Genomic DNA, 22353 nt, shown 5'->3' on the forward strand with positions numbered 1-22353 from the left:
GGATGAGCAAAGCCAGTGTAAGCAAGCCCCACTAATTCATAATGTCCTGTGAGAAACAGATTATATTTCATTGTCCACACTTTGAACTAGATGGCACCAAGGTCAGAGCAATGCGGATGTCTTACCATCAGGATTCAGCCAATGCCAGCTGTTCCCAGCTGCAGGCCACTGAGAGGTTGTGAAAAGGGGGTGGGGCGGGGCAGGTGGGTTCAATAAATGGAGCTATACATGGCCCACAGTGGCAGGGTGAGACGGGGAAAGCAAGAGCACATTTCACTACAACACCTGGGGCTATTTCGTTTAGAAAAAAGATGTCTGCGGGGAGACATGATAGAGGTCTATAAAATCATGCATGGTGTGGAGAAAGTGGAGAGAGAGAAATTCTTCTCCCTCTCACATAACACTAAAACCAGGGGTCATCCCATGAAAATGATTGCCACGAAATTTAGGACCAACAAACAGAGGTACTTTTTCACATAATGCATAATCAACTTGTGGTAGTAAGTTTATTGCCATCACAGACCAGATTAACAATTAATAACAATTAATAGCATTAATAAGAAAATTCAAGAAATTTCAAAGTTTACAAAATTACAAACTGTTCAAATTACTAATACAGTCTTTACGGAGCTTCGACACCACAAAACAGAACTTTGCCACATTATCTGAAATTACAGGTTAAAAATTCATCAGCATAATTTCCAAATAAAATTGGTCTGTGTGACCAGGATAAATGGCTAAAATAGGAACAATAAATTTGGTGCGAGCGTTCTTATAAAATTGGCAATAAAGAATAACATGGGTGATAGACTCTATATCCCCTGAGCCACAGGGACAACAGCGCTGATCATAAGGAAGTCGTTTGAATTTACCATCAAGTACTGCCAAAGGGAGAACGTTCAATCGTGCGAGGGTCAGAAATCTCCTAGATTTTGGTATCAAGATCTGGTCTAAATATTCAGTCGGTTTATAATTAAAAGTTTGAAAACCTAAGTATATTCCCTTGGGTAGCCGTGCGGACTTCTCCTGCAAATGTATATCTTGGAGCCGTTGCTTCACAAAGCAAAGCGCCTGCTCTAATCCTCACCCAATAATAGCTTCTTGAGACATGCCCAAGTGATGCAATTTTAATTTCAGAGCTAATTTCCATTTGGAAACAAAACTGTCTGATAACACTAAAGGGGCAATACCAGCCGGAAAGAAGACCAGGCTTAACCAAAATTTAATTATGCAAAACCATACCTTTGCTTTCAGAGTGGTGACCCCTGCTTCCCTACAAAGGATGGCATTTGCTATACCCCTGGGTACTTGAAAAATAGCCCTCAGGAATTTAGTTTGTACTGTTTCAAGCTGAGAGAAATTTTCCAGAGGACCAATCTGCCCCCCATAAAGAATTTGGGATATATCTTGGCCCTCAACAATTTTATAACCGCTGTTATGAAAAAGGCACCCCTAGAGTAATAGAAGGACTTAATCAAATTTGCCGTCTGTTGAGCACCTTGGGAAATATAATCAAGATGAGCTTTACGTGTTCCAGCTTGGTGGAATACCACCCACAAATACTTAAAGACACCCTTTCAATACTATGCCTGTTTATCGTCCATTTAAAGATTTTGGGGTGCTTTGAAAACACCATTATCTTGGTCTTAGAATAATTGATCTCTAAAGCCTCCTTCTCAGTATACTTACCTAAGGAAGTAAAAGAACGACTGAGACCTATCCTGGTTTGAGTAAAAGGGGCAATATCATCCACAAAGCAATAATGAAACATGTTGCCAACAAGTTTGGGGAGGGTGCAAATCCATTAAAATGCAAAACTATTGAGCTTATGTAAAAATTAAACAAAACTGGGGCAAGGATGCATCCTTGCCAAACTCCATTATAGTTTGGAATCTCAGTCGAGAGGTGCCATTTTCTAGAGCATTGTATTCTGAGACAGGTATTACGATGGAAATTGTAAATTAATGAAAGTAAACGGCGGTCTATAGATAATTCCTTTAACTTCAGCCAGAGTTTGTCCCTAGATATGGAATAATCAACTTGTGGAATTCTCTGCCACAAGATGTGGTGATAGCCAACAACCTGGATGGTTTTAAGAGCGGTTTGGATAACGTCCTGGAGGAGAGGTCTATCATCGGCTACTAGTTGGAGGGCTATAGGCCACCTCCAGCCTCAAAGGTAGGATGCCTCTGAGTCCAGTTGCAGGGGAGTAACAGCAGGAGAGAGGGCATGCCCTCAACTCCTGCCTGCAGGCTTCCAGTGGCATCTGGTGGGCCACTGTGTGAAACAGGATGCAGGACTAGATAGGCCTTGGGCCTGATCTAGCAGGACTGTTCTTATGTTCTTAAGAGCAAACATGGGTTCTGCTAGCCAATGTGAACTCTAAGCGGAACTGAACACAGTCTCATGGGAAGCAGAGAGATTCCCATAGAACTGTCAACATTGCATGGATATATTTAAGCTAGGGAAGGGAAGCACCGAAGTTGAGAGAGGCATTCTTGGAGATGACCCTAGATCCTGGAGAGGAGCAAGGTCAAGTGATGAAGGAGCCCAGAGAAGGAAGGTTAGGATGGAATAAAAACCCCTTCCCTTCATTTCTGAAGTCTGTGGTGGAGGAAGAAGATAGGAGCCTCATAGCTAGACTCTTAAATTCATGATGAAATTTGTCAAGTACTCTTATTTAGTGTGCATATTGCCTATTGTCAACAAAAGGTTGTCCAGCAATAGGACCAGAGGCGTATCTAGGGAAAATAGTGCCTAGGGCAAACACTGAAATTGCACCCCCTGTCCACACATCTGACACCCATCTTTCAGATAACTTCACCGTAATATCAGCTGAAAAATACAAGTCAAGCTCGTTAATCTTTTAATATTTCAAAAACTATTTAGCAGTGGACATAGCCAGACCAAAAAAAATGCTCGAAAACTACAAATTTCAGTATGCTGGGACTCATGAAATACCCAAATACAATGTGGAGGTGTACTTGGAAAACTAAACGGAAGTGCCTGTCTAATTCTATACTATCCATTGTAGCATCACTATTACATAAGTTTTAAAAATAAATGAAGATTTTGACTTTTCCCAGATACTCTGAAAATAATTAAAGGATATGCAGAGTAAACTGTGTCACTGCTTGGAATATATTCTAATATTTCAGAAAGACAGTTAAAATGAGAGAAAGAGAGCAAGAAACTCCCAGTGGCCTTAATACTAAGGATTTCACATGGATTCAAAGACAAACTCACAATTAATAGCCATATTATTAAGACATCACATTTAACTCACTTATCACAAGAAGCAGAGTAAGAGCAAATGAATACAATCCTAGCTCATAAACTTCAGCCCAGTATTCACAAGCCCTGATTCTCTTTACATAGTGCCAAACTAAATATGTGTACAGTGACTTATATTATATTATATTATTTATTTATTTTTTAACCTGTAGCCCCTTTGGGGGGCTTCCTAAAAGCCATGGGAGGGGTGTCTGCAAAGGTTCCCCCTCCCCCTGCTGGCCTCTAGGGCCTCGCAGGGACCATCTGAGCATGTCCGGTGGCCATTTTTTAGTGTTTTTAAAAAATGGCCACTGAAAACAAAATGGTCACCGTGCATGCTCAAATGGCCTCTGTGAGGCCTGGCATGGCCTAGGGCCTCACAGAGGCCATTTGAGCATGCATGGTGGCCATTTTGTTTTTGGTGGCCATTTTTTTTAAAAAAATTAATTTTAAAAAATAGCGCCCCCCTTCAAGTGGCTCCCAGGCACATGCCCCACCTGCCCTTCTCTAGATACGCCCCTGAATAGGACTTTCCCTCTATCAGAGACCTGGTCTACACCTCAATTAGAATGAGATGATAGAGTACTGAGGTAGTAGAAGGGACTGTACCACTTCAGGAACTCCACATTATAAACTCTTTGAAAATAGACCAGCACAACAAGCAAAGTGCTGAGCTAGATTATTTCTTCCTGGTGTGACATGTTTCTGTTTGTAGGGAGTTAGTATTCAAAAGTGATATCCTCCCACATGTGGTCTGAATTGGTTGGATCTGTAGATCCATCTGTGGTTGCACAGCCCTCAAGGAATATTTTTGGGTGGTGCAGGTTCTGGGGAAAGAAGAGATCAATGATCAACTCCATGGAAATCTGGAAGGTTTCTGCAGCAGGGACATTTCTTTCCTTTGCATGACTGCATAGTTAGTGAGAATGTCGGCCAGTATCTAGAATGTTGGCCAATATCTAAGACATAGATACCATTTCGATTTGGGAAGGTCTTGATTTCTAAATTGAGATGCCTTTTTGATTTTAGAAGATGAAGTAATATCCTAATCTCAAGTGTGATGTCTAATTTTAGTTATTCTGTGATTGGAGAACTATACCGAGCAAGAATTGACAAGTAGCTGGTACAGCCCCTGCCCCCACCAACCTCCAAACTTGAGAATTCCCAAAATTGTTGTAATTGGGGAAAAGGAAAACGTAATGGTGATAGATATAATGTGAGAGAAGGTGTGGCACATGGCACTAGCACTGGATACTTTTTTTTTACTGCTATGCAACTATTGTATTTGTTGAGAGGTGTGAGGAAAAATATTAAAACCCTCACACAGCAGAGTATGCTCTGGTGGTAAAGAAGTTTAGCCAAGAGATTATCATGAGACAGTAGGTTGAGTTCAAAAAACAAATAAAGGTTTATATTAATAAATTAAAACATCATATGCTGAGACATAAAACAATATATCCAAACAGGCACTAACCTTCAACAAAAACAGAACACTTCTAACTCCAAGTGACCAAGACAGACCTATTAACATCTCATCATGCCTCTAGTGGCCAGGAAAGGTTATGGCAGTGCTAAGAGCAATGCTTTAAGAACATAAGAACATAAGCACAGCCCTGCTGGATCAGGCTCAAGGCCCATCTAGTCCAGCATCCTGTTTCGCACAGTGGCCCACCAGATGCCGCTTGAAGCCACAGGCAGGAGTTGAGGGCGTGCCCTCTCTCCTGCCATTACTCCCCTGCAACTGGTACTCAGAGGCACCCTGCCCTTGAGGCTGGAGGTGGCCCACAGCCCTCTGACTAGTAGCCATTGATGGACCTCTCCTCCATGAAGTCATCCAAACCCCTCTTAAAGCAATCCAGGTTGTTGGCCATCACCACATCCTGTGGCAGAGAGTTTCACAAGTGGATCACGCGTTGTGTGAAAAAGTACTTCCGTTTGTTGGCCCTAGACCTCCTGGCAATCAATTTCATGGAGTGACCCCTGGTTCTAGTGTTGTGTGAGAGGGAAAAGAATCTCTCTTTCTCCACTTTCTCTACACCATGCATGATTTTATAGACCTCTATCATGTCTCCCCACAGTCATCTTTTTTCTAAACTAAAAAGCCCCAGGTGTTGTAGTCTTGCCTCATAAGAAAGGTGCTCTAGGCCCCTGATCATCTTGGTTGCTCTCTTCTGTACCTTCTCCAGTTCAACAATGTCCTTTTAAAGATGTGGTGACCAGAATTGTACGCAGTACTCCAAGTGTGGTCGCACCATAGTTTTGTATAAGGGCATTATAATGTTAGCCGTTTTATTTTCAATCCCCTTCCTAATGATCCCTAGCATGGAATTTACCTTTTTCACAGCTGCCGCACATTGAATCGACACTTTCAACGAGCTGTCAACCACAACCCCAAGATCCCTTTCCTGGTCCGTCACCGACAGCTCAGATCCCATCAGCATATACTTGAAGTTGGGATTTTTTGTCCCAATGTGCATCACTTTACACTTGCCTACATTGAACCACATTTGCCATTTTGTCGCCCACTCCCCCAGTTTGGAGAGATCCTTTTGGAGCTGCTCACAATCCGTTTTGGATTTCACTACCCGGAAGAGTTTGGTATCATCTGCAAATTTGGCCACATCGCTGCTTACCCCTAGATCATTTATGAATAAATTAAAAAGCACCGGTTCCAGTACAGATCCCTGGGGGACCCCACTTCTTACTTCCCTCCATTGTGAAAACTCTCCATTTATACCTACCCTCTGTTTTCTGTCTTTCAACCAGTTAGCAATCCACACATGTACTTGTCCCTTTATCCCATGACAGCTAAGTTTCCTCAGGAGTCTTTGATGTCAAAAGCTTTTTGGAAGTCCAGGTAGACTATGTCAACTGGATCACCTTTATCCACATACTTGTTGACACTCTCAAAGAAGTCCAAAAGGTTGGTGAGGCAAGATTTACCTTTGCGGAAGCCATGCTGGCTCACTCCCAGCAGGGCCTGCTCTTCTAGGTGCTTTACAATTTTATCCTTGAGAATGCTTTCCATCAATTTGCCTGGAACGGACGTTAGGCTAACCGGCCTGTAATTTCCCGGATCGCCCCTGGATCCCTTTTTGAAAATCGGTGTTACATTTGCTACTCTCCAGTCCTCTGGTACAGAGCCCGATTTCAGGAATAAGTTAAATATTTTAGCAAGGAGGTCGGCAATTTCACATTTGAGTTCTTTGAGGACTCTTGGATGGATGCCATCCGGCCCTGGTGATTTGCTAGCTTTCAGTTTTTCCAGACAGTTTAGAACATTATCCCTTGTCACTTCTATCAGACTCAGCTCTCTAGCCTCCATCCCTAAAAAGCCTGGTTCAGGAACAGGTATATGCTCAGTATCCTCTGCCGTGAAGACAGATGCAAAGAACTCATTCAGTTTCTCTGCAACCTCCATATCCTCCTTAATAATCCCTTTCACTCCCTCATTGTCTAATGGCCCAACCGCCTCCCTTGCAGGTTTCCTGCTTCTGATGTACTTAAAGAAGTTTTTGTTATTCCCCTTGATACTTTTGGCTAAATGTTCCTCAAACTCTCTTTTTGCCTCCCTTATTGTCACCTTGCATTTCTTTTGCCAGAGTTTGTGTTCCTTTCTGTTCTTTTCGTTTGGACAGCCTTCCAATTTTGGAAGGAAGTCTTCTTCCCTTTTATGGCTTCCTTGACGGTACCCGTTAGCCATGCTGGCATCCTCCTGGACTTAGTGGTACCTTTCCTCCTTTTGGGTATACAATCTAACTGGGCTTCTAGTATTGTGGTTTTGAGCAAACGCCATGCACTCTGGAGCAAAGTGACTCTCCTGATTTCCCCCCTCAGCTTTCTTTTCACCATACTCCTCATTTTGGAGAAGTTTCCTCTTTTGAAATTTAAAATGTCTGTGTTTGACATCCTTGGTAATTCTCTCCCCGCATGTATGCTGAATTTGATGGCACTGTGGTCACTGTTCCCTAAAGGGTCGATGACACTGACATCACGCACCAGGTCCTGGGTGTCACTCAGAATTAGATCCAAGGTCACCTTCTCTCTGGTCGGTTCCATGACCAACTGTTCTAAGGCACAGTCATTTAGCGTATCTAGAAATTTGACCTCTTTGTCCTGACTTGAATGTGAATTTACCCAGTCTATGTGTGGGTAGTTGAAATCACCCATAATTACAGCCCTGCCTCTCCTTGATGCCTCCCTGATTTCCTCCTGCAACTCCCAGTCACTGTTGGCATTTTGATCCGGAGGGCGATAGCATGTCCCCAGTAGCACGATTCCTTTCCGGCCTTGTATAGTCACCCACAGGGTTTCTGTGGAGGACTCCAGTCCACTTAGGTTTTCTAGCTTGTTAGATTCTATCCCTTCTCTAACATACAGTGCTACCCCTCCTCCAAGGCGTCCCTCCCTGTACTTCCTATAGAGTTTATACCCAGGGATAACAGTGTCCCACCGGTTCTCACTGTTCCACCATGTTTCTGTTATGCCCACTATGTCTATTTCTGCGTTAGCAACCAAGCACTCCATCTTGGCTCGGAGGCTTCTGGCATTGGCATACAAGCACCTATATACTGAATCTTTCCCCTGATGTATGCTATTCCTTTGACTCTTTGACCTGCTGGCACAGCCTCCCATCTGCTCTTTATGAGGTTCTGCTCTGTCCCCATCTGTTTTATTTGAATTCTTTGCAGCCTCACACTTTAAAGGATGGCTTTTGCCAAACGGGATACTGCCCAGCTCCCATCGGCTATTCCCCAGGTGTCATTTTAAAAGCTGCTCTGCAACCTTTTTGATTTTAAGCGCCAGCAGTCTGGTTCCATCTTGGTTCAAGTGCAGCCCGTCCCTTTTGTAGAGGCCTTGCTTGCCCCAAAATGTGTCCCAGTGCCTAACAAATCTAAACCCCTCCTCCGGGCACCAACGTCTCATCCACACATTGAAACCCCTCAGCTCTGCCTGTCTCACTGTACTTGCGCGTGGAACAGGTAGCATTTCTGAGAATGCTACCTTGGGGGATTTCAAAATGCTACCTATCAGCCTAAATTTGGCTTCCAGGACCTCCCGACTGCATTTCCCCGCATCATTGGTGCCAACGTGCACCACGACAGCTGTCTCCTCCCCAGCACTGCCTAGGAGCCTGTCTAGATGCTGCGTAATGTCCGTAACCTTCGCACCAGGCAGGCAAGTCACCGTGCGGTCAACACGCGGGTCACAAACCCATCTCTCTATCCCCCTAATGATCGAATCACCAACTACAAGGAGGCCCCCACCCCCCAGAGGAGTATCCCCTGTGCGAGAGGATATGGGCTCATCATCCATAGAAGGGGTCCCTTTTAAAGGAGCATTTCCCTCTTCCGCAGACCAATGTCCTCCTTGCCCAAGACCTTCATTCTCCCTGACAGCAGAGAAGCTACCAGCCCTGGAGTGGGATGCCTCTATCACATCCCTGAAGGTCTCATCCACATGCCTCTCTGTCTCCCTGAGCTTCTCCAGATCCGCCACCTTGGTCTCAAGGGAACGGATTTGTTCCCTGAGAGCCAGGAGCTCCTTGCACCGAGCACACACTCATGACTTCTGCCCATGGAGCAAATAGTCACACATGTGGCACTCTGTGCAATACACTGGGAAGTGCCCCTTCCCCTGCTGACTTTCTATCTTCATACTGTCTTGTTGGCTGTTTACAGTATTCAGAGATAGTTTATTGTAAGTCATTTAATATCTGTTTATTAGAAGGATAGGTCTCAGCTGTAATGGTTAGCTATTTAACTGTCCAAACAGCCTTTCCAAAGAATATGGAAGGAGGGAGGGATATGGAGGGAGGGCTATGTACTTACGTTCTCTTCTCCACCAGGCTCCTTGTGATCCTTGTGATCGCGGGGGCTTGTTCCAGGCTCCCCCGCACACTTCCCGCAAAACTCCTGCAAAACTCCTATGTCCTGTTTGCTATCCCTGTTCACTATATTCTGTTTGCTATGCTCTCGGGCCTACACCTCATATGTAGAGTAGGCTTCCAACTGTCACACAGGATGTGAGTCAAAGGAAGGAATGTGGGGCACCTCCCAGCCCTAGCTGACTCCACCCCCACTACTAAGTAAACACTGCCTTTAGGTAACCCTAAGAACTCCTAGCCCTGTGATATGTTAACCCTAACAAGTAACCCTAACAAGTAACACACACAGAGATAGAGAGACTAAGACCTACCCCTTAGAGAGAAACAGCCCCTGCAAAACTCCCCTCTTAGTTTGTTTGAAGTGGAAAAGGCTAGATGTTTAGAAGGGCTTGCTCAGCTTCTCAGCTGTGTCTGCTCTTCCCAGAGCTGCCCTCCAACTTTAAAATCCCCACTTCTAACACTGCTTCTCATTTCTCGAGCATTGATCAACAACTCCCAGGGATGGATTAAGCGTTTTGCTGCCAGTAGGTAGCCAAAGATTTGCCACACCAGTGGCAAGGGTTCTCCTTCCCTTTGCAAGTACAAGGGCTTGAAGGGGAAGAGTTGAGAAATCTATATTTTTAACCTTTAAAACTGCCACCTCACAGAGGCAGTGCTGCAGCGAGAGCTCCTTGTGGACCCACCCACCTCCCAAATTATGATGGTGTGGGTGCAGGATGAGATTGGTGGCAGAGAGGACAGCAAGAGAGATCCTGACAGGGGCCCGCCTGCCTCCCAAATGATAGAGATCTGCGCGTGCACAGAGGCCTCAAATTGGCCCAATCTCTGTCATTTGGAGGCAGGCAGGCCCATGTTAGGAGCTCTCTTGCCACCCTTTCTGTCATGGATGGTTGACAGGGAGGCGATACTTTTTTAAAAGTTAAAAAAAAATTTAACTATCCCCTGCCCCACAAGATCTGCTGCTCCCAAAGATCTGCCGCCATAGAGAAACCAGAACAGAAAAATAATGCTGCCCATAGCCACGGCAGACACACACACCCCCTTTCAGGCTGCTTGGTTCCTTCCTGCCCAACCAGTCTCAACTAGTTTTCATGTCACCACCATCCTGTCCGTCCACCCCATCCCTGTGTGCATTCTACACACACACACAAATCTCAGACACTCAGGCACACTGATTCTTATTTATGTTTCTAAAATTTGCTGCCTGGGGAATTTTGCCTCCGTAGGCAGCCGCCTCTACTGCTTCTCCTTTAATCCACCAGTGACAACTCCCATCATCTCTTGCAATACTAGAAAATGATCTCTTGGCAATGGCTTTGTGAGTCCATCAGCAATCATATTTTCTGTTGGACAGTATTTTAACTCCATAAAACCCTTTTCATGTACATCATGGACATAATGGTATTTTATTCTGGATTTTGTCTTCTTCATTTGTGAAAGTGAAATACAACCTTGATTGTCCTCAAACAATTCAGTTTGGTTCATCAGCTCCAAAGTCTTGCAACAATTTATGTATCCATGCCATTTCCTGGTAAGCCTGAGTGGCTGACACATATTCTTCCGTAGAGGAAAGAGCAACAATGCTTTGCTTCCAACTGCACCAATTAATCATTCCACCTTCATAAAAGAACAGGTATCCACTTGTGGATTTATGATCTGTTCTGACTTCTGCCCAGTCTGCATCCACATAACCCACTAGGCTAGGATTAATACTTGCTGGCAACCTCAGCTTTAGATGAGTTGTACCTTTTAAGGTACCTACCAGTATTGTAATTGCAATCCAGTCATTTTTGGTAAGTGCATTCACTTTCCTGCTTAAAATTCCCACAGCTCCTGCAGTGTCTGGTCTTGTTACTGTGGCAATATATAGAAGTTTCCCATTGCTTTCCTATATTGCTCATTGTCTGGAAGAAGCTCGCTGTTTGCATCTTGCTTCAAGAAGTTAGCTTCCATTAGAGTGCTGACTTCCTTGGCATCCGTAAGACCTAGAGAGTCTCACAAGTCTTTTAGTTTTGTTTCTGATTAAGAAGATAACCTCCATTTTGTTCTTTCTATTTGTATTCCAAGATAATAGGAAATGTTACTCAGTTCTATTTGTTTTTTTAAATGCTTTACAATTTCATCACTATCTTCTCTGTTTTGACAATCAAATCATCAACACATATTAATATATAAGTCCATCTATTGTTTCTTACTACTACCACTACTACTACTACTACTACTACTTTGATGAATATTTATATACTGCTTTTCAGCAAAAATTTTCCATAAGGGTTTACATAAAGAAAGAAATAAAGATGGATCCCTGTCCCCACAGGGCTCACAATCTAAAAAGAAACATAAAATAGACACCAGCAACAGCCACTGGAGGGATGCTGTGCTGGGGGTGTATAGGGACAGATGCTCTTCCACTGCACAATAAAGAGAAGCACCACTTTAAAAAGGTGCCTTGTTGCACACATCAGGGTATGCTCTGATGGTAAAGAAGTTTAGCCCAAGAGATTATCTGAAGACACTAGGTTGTGTGTTGTTGTTTTTTAAGGTTTATTAAGAAACTAAAACACCACATACTGAGAGAGACATAGAATAACATACCCCAACAGGCACTAGCCTTCAACAATAGAACAGTTCTAACTTACTCTGACTGACCAAGACAGACCAATTAACAACTCATCATGCTTCTAGTGGACAGAAGAGGCAGTGCTAAGAACAAAGCTTTAGAAGTCTCACCTCTAACCTTATTATCTACATATACTGTCTTTATATAGAATTCAGCGAACGTGTTTAACTACTCAAGTAGTAAGTCTCCATGATATCAATATAAACTTATGATTACTGAAAAGGAACAGTAATCATGCTATTTTTCTAATATTTCCTCATCTATTCTTTATTAAACCCCCATTTTCCCAACTACACAAAAACCTAGTTCCTACTGTACAAAATGTCTCCTGCTAGTCTTTAAAGACGTATCTATTCACCCAGACTTTTAATTAAATATTGTTTTAATACTTTTAACATTGTATTAAAATATTGTTGTAAAATTTTTAATTGTGGTAATGTTTTAACTTTTTCTCTATCATTTATTTTGTTTTAACTAATGTTTTAATTCTTCTGTTATTTATTTTAACTAATGTTTTAACTTTTTCTGTTGTTTGCTTTGTTGTAAACCACTAAGAGGCATAAGTTTTGGATGTATATTTTTGGTATAAAAATATGTTAAATAAATAAAATAAAAATTATCTCCAGCCACTATTGATAAATCAATCAATCCTGTTTCCCAGGCCAATACATGCTTGGGCACTCTGTCCCTAATAATTACTTAGCATGACCATGCTGAGTGTAGGCACGGAAGGGCTAGTTGAGTTCTAGGGCTGCTTCAAATCAAAAAGATTATAAAAGGTTACTTATGCTTAAGTCCCATGAAAAATCATGGGATTTAAGTTAATCATACAACTAACTTCAGTGCCATTAATTTCAGCAGGGAGAACAGCAAACTTTTGATTGTAGCCCTAGTTTTCTACTTGCAATAAAAAATAATAAAGAGCATGGAGAAAGCTCTGAAACATGCTGTATTTTCTATAAAAGGTTCCAAGAACAGTTCACAATAGAGTAATTAGATCTTAATTAATTCTGGCTCAACAATGTTATTTGTTTCTTCATATTCTATATTTTTAATATATCTTTAGAGAGAGGCAAATGAATGCTTACAGCAATTCCATAAAAAATAATGAATTAGGTCTAAGGAGAGGAGAGCTGGTCTTGTGGTAGCAACCATGACTTGTTCCCTTAGCTAAGCAGGGTCTGCCCTGGTTGCATATGAATAGGAGACTTGATGTGTGAGCACGGCAAGATATTCCCCTCACGGGATGAAGCCGCTCTGGGAAGAGCAGAAGGTTTCAAGTTCCCTCCCTGGCTTCTCCAAGATAGGGCTGAGAGAGATTCTTGCCTGAAACCTTGGAGAAGCCGCTGCCAGTCTGTGAAGACAATACTGAGCTAGATAGACCAATGGTCTGACTCAGTATATGGCAGTTTCCTATGTTCCTAGGTCTGTTTTTCCTTTCCATGTATTTTAATATAAATGTGTGATATTAAGCTCTTCAGACTCACTGCATTTCTTGGGAAAAGATGACCTGTTCGTGCTGAACATTATATCCCTCTAATATAGTTCTTTGAGAAGTGATTAATTCTGGTTACCCAACACTCACCATTCTATGTCCAAAAAATACCTCTTATTTATACTTAATTCCATACCACATAGGCTATTCCACACCAAATAGAAACATTTGTTGCACAAGCAGAAGTAAGCCAATCTTAACTGACTTATGGATTAGAGCAGTGTTTCTCAATCACCGGTCCCTGGACCGCTGCCAGTCCCCAAAGGGTTGAGTGCCGGTCCCTGACTGGGAGTCAAACCCCCCCCCCCAACAACTATAATCAAGGCACTCACTTCCTCAGTTTTGCACATGGCACGGAAGAGGAAGAGTATCACCTTCTTGTGCCTTGCATCCACGTGCTGCTGAGATCTTCCTACAGCTATCTTATTCCCTATCTTTACAGCTTCAAACTGTATGCGGTGCAGGGGCATGGAGGAAAATGTATGGCAGTGGGTGCCACTTGAAGGGCTGCTGGTTCTTGCATGCTCATTGTTTGCAGCCAAAGGTTGATTGATTGAAACCCAGCTGCCTGTTGTGGTCGAGGCGCCTTGAGAGGGAATGCTGTTTCCCTCTTGCATCGGTGGGGTGTTGTGGTCCCTCTGCCCCCTGTAACCCCCTGGTCTGCACCGCCGATGGAAGATGGCGGTTCCCTTTGTGACCTCGCCGGGGGTGGAACCTCTGGCCGGGATCATGCCGTGGTGAGGGCTAAGTGGTGGAGGGAGGGAGGAGGGCCGCCTTGGCTCGGGCTTTGCAGAAAGGGAGTCCAGGTGGACCTTCCTCGGGGGAGGGGAAGCAAGCATGCGTACCAAGGATGGCTAAGCGGCGGAGGGAGGTGGCAGGGTGTGGGGAAGAGGCAAATTAACCATTTTGTGCGTTAATGCAAAAGGGTCATTGGTTGAATGGCACTGGAATGAAGTGATCCTGGATATTTGATGCCCAGCACGGTTCGTGTCTGATCCAAACCGATTTGAAAACCAGCTGCCTGTTGCGGCCAAGGCACCTTGAGAGGAAACGCTGTTTCCCTCTTGCATTGGTGGAGTGTTGTGGTCCCTCGGCCCCCTATAACCCACTGGTCTGCACCGCCGGTGGAAGATGGCGGTCCCCTTTATGACCTCACCGGGTGTGGGGGACAACCTCTGGCCAGGATCATGCCACGGTGAGGGCTAAGCAGAGGAGGGAGGGAGGAGGGCTGCCTTGGCTCACCTCGCAGGTATGCACGGGCAGCATGTGGGACCACATGAGCTGCGTGGCCCCAAAGGCAGGCTGGTGTGATTGGCACACGCAGGGGAGTTGGGAGGGGGGCACAGAAGCACGTGTTGTGAGAGAGGATGGGGGAACACCTGCTACACTCTGGTGTGCAAGCACAGTGGCGGCAGCTCTTGGATCCAGGCGACCTTCCGAGTGCGGTCCGTGCACCATTGCCTCACCCACCCTGAACAGTGCCTCGTCTCCCCAGCAAGGAAAATGAGGCATCCACCACTACAACGCCCCACGCCCTCCGCCATCTCAGAATCACCCCCTTCCCTTTAATGCCAGGTCCCCACTGCTCTTCTTCACATTTTCTTTCACCGTTAAAAAAAACCCCATTCCCAGCACCTGCCATGTAACCATTTTTAAGGAGTTTTGGAGGAGCTGCACGGGTTTCATTAGGTCCGCCTCACAAAGTGCACATCTAAGAGCAGGATCCAGATTAAGTCAGGTGATCATGACCAAGCAGCATTGACACAAATGAGAGATGACTAAATTAATCTCAGTGGGTGGTCGTGACTAACGTCGTCTGGATCCGGCCCTGTGACTACACAACTCCTGCTAAAACTCCACCTCCATCATGAGAGGGTTAAACTGTAGATTTCCGGCTCTACTGAACTTGCCCAGCTCTCCTCTCCTCACCTCCTTTTTGCTTTGCTTGACATCCAGCCTGATGAAGCATTTTGGGGAATTCAAAAGCTTGCTTGTGTGTTGTTTTCATTGGCCCCATATAGCTTTTGAATTTTTCTAATGGCCCAACATCCCCTCTCCATTGAGTAATCACAACCACCTCCACCCCCACCCTGCACATACTGAAGACATACTGGAGACCCAGGCTTTTAGATTCAGGGGTTCTCAACCTTGGGTACCCAGACATTGGTGGACTTCTATTCCCATAATCCCCAGCCATAATGGCCAAATGCCATTGTGGTTAGGGGTTATGGGAGTTTAACTGAGGGACCCAAGGTTGAGAACCCCTAATATTGCGTGTTTGCAAAAGATTCCAAATTTAATTATTTTAATGGTTATATTATTTTAATTGTAGACTGCCCAGAGATGCAAGTTTTGGACAGTATAGAAGTCTGATAGATAGATAGACAGACTTGAAACCCCTTTACTAACTGCTGGTCCGGGAAACTGCGCATGAAGAATGTAGTGGTCCTTGAAACTCTGCACGAAGAATTTAGCGGTCCTTGACTCCAAAAAGGTTGAGAAACACTGGATTAGAGGAACTATACTCACAAAATTGTTTTGAAAGATACCACGTGCTACAACATTTCTGAAATAATATAACCATCTTTGACAGTTTGCTCTGCCCTCTACACAATTCCAGTGCTACAAAAAGATAGGCTATGAACACTATAGACCACAACACAGCACTCTATACATCATGATACTTCAGCACCATACAGGTGAAACTCGGAAAATTAGAATATCATGCAAAAGTCCATTAATTTCAGTAATGCAAATTAAAAGGTGAAACTGATATATGAGACAGACGCATTACATGCAAAGCGAGATAAGTCAAGCCTTAATTTGTTATAATTGTGATGATCATGGCGTACAGCTCATGAAAACCCCCAATCCACAATCTCAGTAAATTAGAATATTACATGGAACCAAGAAGACAAGGATTGAAGAATAGAACAATATCGGACCTCTGAAAAGTATAAGCATGCATATGTATTCAGTACTTGGTTTGGGCCCCTTTTGCAGCAATTACTGCCTCAATGCGGCGTGGCATGGATGCTATCAGCCTGTGGCACTGATGAGGTATTATGGAAGACCAGGATGCTTCATTAGTGGCCTTCAGCAATTCTGCATTGTTTGGTCTCATGTCTCTCATCCTTCTCTTGGCAATGCCCCATAGATTCTCTATGGGGTCAGGTCAGGCAAGTTTGCTGGCCAATCAAGCACAGTACACTGTATACTTTTCAGAGGTCCGATATTGTTCTATTCTACAATCCTTGTCTTCTTGGTTCCATGTAATATTCTAATTTTCTGAGATTGTGGATTTGGGGTTTTCATGAGCTGTACGCCATGATCATCACAATTATAACAAATTAAGGCTTGACTTATCTCGCTTTGCATGTAATGCATCTGTCTCATATATCAGTTTCACCTTTTAATTTGCATTACTGAAATTAATGGACTTTTGCACAATATTCTAATTTTCCGAGTTTCACCTGTAGACCATGATACTTCAGTTTAGCAAACTCTTTAAACTCCTATAGTGTTCTCAAAGTGTTCCAGGAGAAAAGGTAAACAGAGTCCTGATGGATCAAGCTAAAGATTCATCTGTTTTGGCATCCGGTTTCAACAATGACCAGTGAGATGCCCCTGAAGTTCACAAGCAGGGCAAAAAGTCAATAACACTCCCATGCCCCCCAGCAACTGGTATTTAGAGCTTTACTGCCTTTGAGTTTCTGTTGAAGGCCATTTGACTGTCATAACTAACAGTTAAAGGTAGAGCTGTCCTCTTCCTCACCACATTGAGATGATGAATTCCAGAAGTTAGAGTTCTTCAAAAAAAGGTATACATTTCTGTCTGTGCCAAACTACTGCCAAATAATTCCATCTGGTGAACCTGCATTCTAATATTGTAGGAGAGGGAGAACAAAGAGGATTCTACTGTATTTATTCTCACAATTCTAACACTTCTGTAACTCTAGGTCATGTGTGTCCTTCACTTAAGCAACTATTTTCCAAACTTAAACATCTCAAACATTTTTTGCCATTCCTCATAAGGAAAGGGAGAGTCTCCAGCCCCTTGATCACAATAGTCCCCCTTTTCTGTAGCTTTTTCCAGCACTATGATGTTCTTTTTGAGACCAGAACAGCACACTAAATGTGACAATATCTAAGATTTATCTAAAGGCATTTTGATTCTTGCAATAATACCACTACAAGAGAAACATACACAGTTCTCTTTAAAGAAGAATATATTTTTCAAGTCCTGGACTATTTATTTGTATGATTATGACTAGAAAAAGCAACTCTTCATTCATAGCTGAGGAACCCTTATCAATCTCATCTTTCTGCAAGTATGCAAACAGTTTCTTCCAGTGCAGCAGTGTGATCTATTTGGAGAGGATGGCAGTGCAGAACTCTGATATGCTTTATCCCTTGCAGAAAGAAAGATGTGATCCTGCCATTGTACCCCCAGGCCCCCAATGAAGACAGGACACGCTTAGTTGGAGTAAATAAGGCCCACTTTTATTATTGTACAGAGGTAACGAAACTTGCAACGGGGTCCCAATTAACCAGATTGCGGGTACTCATCTCGCGTGGTGGCCCTTCCTAGTGAAGGGCACCCCACACCAGGGCAAAGGGCTGGGTCCTGATTTGATCAGGCTCCAAGTCCTGACCTCCTCTCACCATGGGGCTCCACCCTGCCAAGGGGGTGGTGGTCCGACACCCCCCCCCCAACCCAAGCCATCAAAGCTCTGGTGAGTCGCGCCCACCCCCTGATTGGGGGCCATTCCCAACCTTACGGGCCGTAGGCTGTTCCTTGACCCCGCCCCCCTTACCCAACTGGCCTTCCAGCCAAACACTGATCCCTGAATCTACCTACCCAACACCCGCACTCTCCTGTAAAGTGACCAATCGATTCCCTGTGCCTACCTGCCACACGGTGTCCATCGGTAACTATGGCTACCAATGGCTCAGCTCCTAAGCCAGAGGACCAGGAAGTGCCATTATCAAGAAAAGAGTAAATGCTGTATCTTGAGCTGGCAAAATGTTCTAGGAAAACACACCAGGAAAGAAAATTCTAGGAGAACTTCACATGATGCCAATGTTTATCCTTGTGGGGTGGAGAAGAGTGTGTTCACTGTGCATTTAAATATGTGAACCGAAAAGAGAAATAAAGAATTCATCAGTAACCTCTACAGAAGTACCAAATATCTTTGTTCGTGGGAGTATAGCAGCACTGATTTTGCCAGACCCACCCCAAAGTCTATATATATTCCTAATATTTCTCATAAGTGGGCCCTAGTTCTAATGTAATTATGTTATCTAGCTCTGTCCCTCTTTGGCCTTTATGTTGTTATGCTTCCAGAATAAAATATTTGCATGTGTCAAGCCCTTGAGTGCCCTGCGTGCAGTCACATGCTGCATGAAATAAGAGTATATTCTTTGTTACTGCCTTACACAATTCTGAATGGGCAGATTTTTGGTTAACCTACAAGAACACTTCAACATTCTTCATCAGATTGGGAAGACTGTTTCAAAGTGTTCATGATGCAATATCATTTCACCCATGAAAAGCAGCATGTCCATGACATGACTCTGCACTGGCTGTATCCAATCTATTTCTACGCTATATTGTCACCAGTTAAAATTGGTCTTGTTCTTTAGTTCCTTCCATTTTCCAGCTGAAAGGGGAAGGGAAGAGATAAGCTACAGTTTAATTTGTTCTGGCAATTATTAGAAAGTTCCCACTGTGAGGGAAGCCATTGCCTACTGGTGTGGAAGGACACTCACCCATACAGGACCCAAACAAAAGGAGAAGCTGCTTTTCTACATGTGTATTCAGGCTTGTGTCGACATATTGGCTAAAGAACCAGCCCATTCGACTCCTAATGGGGAAGAAAGAGAGAGAGAGAGAGAGAGAGAGAGAGAGAGAGAGAGAGAGAGAGCAGAACCTAACAAAGAAAATAATATAAACTATCAAATGAGATGTAAAACTGAAGAAGTTAGCAGAAATTGTGAAATGGTGAGAAGAGAGTGGAACCTGTTTATGTATTTACTTCAGTAGATCACTATAGTGATTTTATATGTGATTTAGAGCTATATTAGTCAATCTTTCATTACTGATAAAGGTTACTGTAAGATTAATTTGAAAGTGTGAATAGATGAAAAAATGTGTTTGGAGGCAGGGTACAAGTTAAGACTTTCCACCTCTTTTTCCGCAAATCAAAAATCCACATTAATTCAGCCTTTTTAAAGAGGCATGTAAGGATAATATATTTCTGAGAAGCTTTCTAAAATATAATTTTGGCAAATCCCAAGTATTTTACTTTATTAAAAAGCCTTGAAATAGTGAAAAGGTGAAGGAAATATATTGGATGATTATGAAGAAAGGAACAGGTTATTTAAGAAATTGCTGAAGTTGCAGTTCTTTTTAAATTGGCATGCGAGTGCTTTTAAAAGTGTGATGACAAGGGTAGCTTTTTCCTTTTTTCTTTATTCTCAGCTCCTGACCAAAATAGGGGAGAGAACTTTTCCAATGAAATCACTTTAAATTCTTGGTTTGTTCTGTTTCTGCATGAATTTCCTGACTCTCCCCCCGCCCTTAACTAGTTGCGGTTCTTTTTAAATTGGCATGCGAGCGCTTTTAAAAGTGTGATGACAAGGGTAGCTTTTCGCTTTTTTCCCTTTTTTCTTTATTCTCAGCTCCTGACCAAAATAGGGGAGAGAACTTTTCCAGTGAAATCACTTTAAATTCTTGGTTTGTTTTGTTTCTGCATGAATTTCCTGACTCTCCCCCCTTAACTAGTTTGACAATTGTTTTAGCCATATGACATCCCAAAAACGGTTTTTAGGAAGAGCTATCAAAGTTAAGTTCATGACATACAAGCAGCAGACCCCCATTGTGCTAATAACATACATTTCAAAGAGAAAGCAGTGATGTGAATTGAAAACTAACAAACAGAATCTACCTTTCTAGGAAACAGTGACCTCCTCCAAAAGCGGTTGAAGTGACAAGTAAAACTTCGATCAGTCATCTTGTTTAGAATGAAAAGCCTTGCAGCCTTATGCCTTTGGGAGGATAAACTGCACATGTTTAAAAACTGTACAGTGTTTTACATTATGCTTAGTATAGTCTGCCCTTTGTTCCTGCAAACAAGCTTAGTTCCATGAGAAATCACCAGGATCTATCCACCCTCTGACAATTTCTCAGTCTAGTGGTCCAAAATTTAAAAAAAAGGTTTTGGCTAGGCAGAAAAGCAAAGAATGTTATGAACCACTTCCAAAAATGCAAGAAGGAACCCAGCCGAAATAAGTTGATACTGCATTTAGCAACCAATTTGCTTAAGCTTTCAGACCCTGAGGAGAACTTAATAAACTGGCTCCACACTGCTCTTAATGAGATATTTTTCAGGAAGCATTACTTAATTAACAATACTTTGAAAGGGCAGTGCAACTGAGATGCAACTTTTTGTGAAGTGGACGAGCTGGACAAGCATGGAATTTAGAGGATGTAGCAGCCAGCCACAGTTTCAGATTCAGATTGTGTGTTATGTGTGTAGACCTAACTTCTGCTTAGTTTTCACATCAAAGCATGAATAGATTGGCCAGAAGCAGCAGAGGGCTGGGCTTGTTTTTTCAGTAGTGGAGACGATGAATTTTTTACATGCACAGCTTCTCAAAAAGGAGTGAGATAAGCTTCATGAGCTGAAATTCTCTCTTTTGCACTACTATGAAAGGTGCAGGAATGCTTCCCTTTGTAGCATCTGGTCACCTCTATTGCATGAACTATTTTCTGTTTTACTGAATGCAAACCTAACTTCTGCTTAGTTTTCACATCAAAGTTTGCAAGTGCTTTCGCATCATGAGCTATGTATATATTGTTACAAATTATTTTAACTGGCATTGCAGGCTTGAATTAAAAAATGATAGGGACATCCTGTTTTCATCAAAACAGGGTGACCGTTAACCCCATACATGCATTATTCATTTCTGATCCTCTTAGCATAAAATGGTATCCTATTGTTCTCACCATCCATCCAAGTGGCTTGTGTTCCATCAGCATCTTCCTCATGAATGGCTTCTGTATACCTTGCCTCATGGACTGCTGTATTCATTCAGTATCTATGGCTTCAGTGGAAAGGGAGGCAAAAGCTTCAGATTAAGAATTCTCTTGTAGGTTTAAGATGATGCTTCCTGCCTGAAAGTTGATGGACTCTTAAATTACAAACGAATCTCTCTCTCTCTCTCTCTCTCGCGCTCTCTCTTGCTCTCTCTCTCTTTCTGAAGCTATGGTGTGATGATAAAAAGAAAGAAGTGCTGAAGTTCCTGTCAGATAAGCTGTCGAATGAAGTATCTACTTAAAATAACCCTAGTTGAAGCAATAAGTGACAGGAGCACAGAGAAAAGGCCAACATAGTGACATCAGTAAAAGAAACAGAAAGGTATGATGCAATGCAATTTTTTGTATGCACATCTTCTGAATCTCTCCTTTTCCAGCAGACAATTTGCTAAAATCCTTTCAGTCATTCAGAAATAAATGTATTATTGACATTTATAAGATCCAAATGCAGAAATAGGGCTTTTAAAGTCTGTTTCATCCAGCTTGATCCTAAGTACGTTTACTCAGAAGTAACTCTTACTGTAGTCATTGGGACTGAATTGCATAAGATTGCAATCTTAACTCATTTAAAGGGCTTAAGAATAGAAGTGTAAAATTTCTGGACTTTGGGACAAGAGGATTTTTTTAAAAATCCTATTCCTTTTCTCATGGAAAAAATGGAATGGGGGGATGGAAATATTTTCAGTGTTGCTTGGTTGTCAATTATCAGTTGATATAATGTCCTTTGAGCTCAGAAATAATATGCAAAATACAAAAAAGTGTCATAAATACAAGAGTGTCATATGTGTAAAAAAGAAATTGGGATAGTAATATGTTCTGCTGTATATTTAAAACAGACAATACTACCAGATTATTTTCATAAGATATACATTAGTGTAATAATAGTGTGCCCAAACTTAGCTCTATAGAAACTATAAACCAATAGAGCCAGCAGTTACCATTACAGTCTGAGAAGGTAAATGTGGATTCTAGTTTCA

General features: G+C 42.7%; 1 protein-coding gene across 5 annotated transcripts in view; it reads left to right on the top strand.

The window, feature by feature from the left end:
- Nucleotides 1–22353, top strand: part of CDH20 (cadherin 20) — a 278191-nt gene that overhangs the window by 116967 nt on the left and 138871 nt on the right. Inside the window, exon 2 of one of the 5 annotated variants that reach the window (XM_053248507.1) lies at nucleotides 21544–21698. The exons of the other annotated variants lie outside the window; for them this stretch is intronic. The gene's annotated coding sequence lies outside the window, so the exon portion shown is untranslated. The remainder of the gene's footprint in view (nucleotides 1–21543; nucleotides 21699–22353) is intronic. 5 annotated transcript variants of the gene reach the window in all.

The sequence above is a fragment of the Hemicordylus capensis genome, chromosome 4 (genome assembly GCF_027244095.1).
Source record: "Hemicordylus capensis ecotype Gifberg chromosome 4, rHemCap1.1.pri, whole genome shotgun sequence".
Taxonomy (NCBI): Eukaryota; Metazoa; Chordata; class Lepidosauria; order Squamata; family Cordylidae; genus Hemicordylus; species Hemicordylus capensis.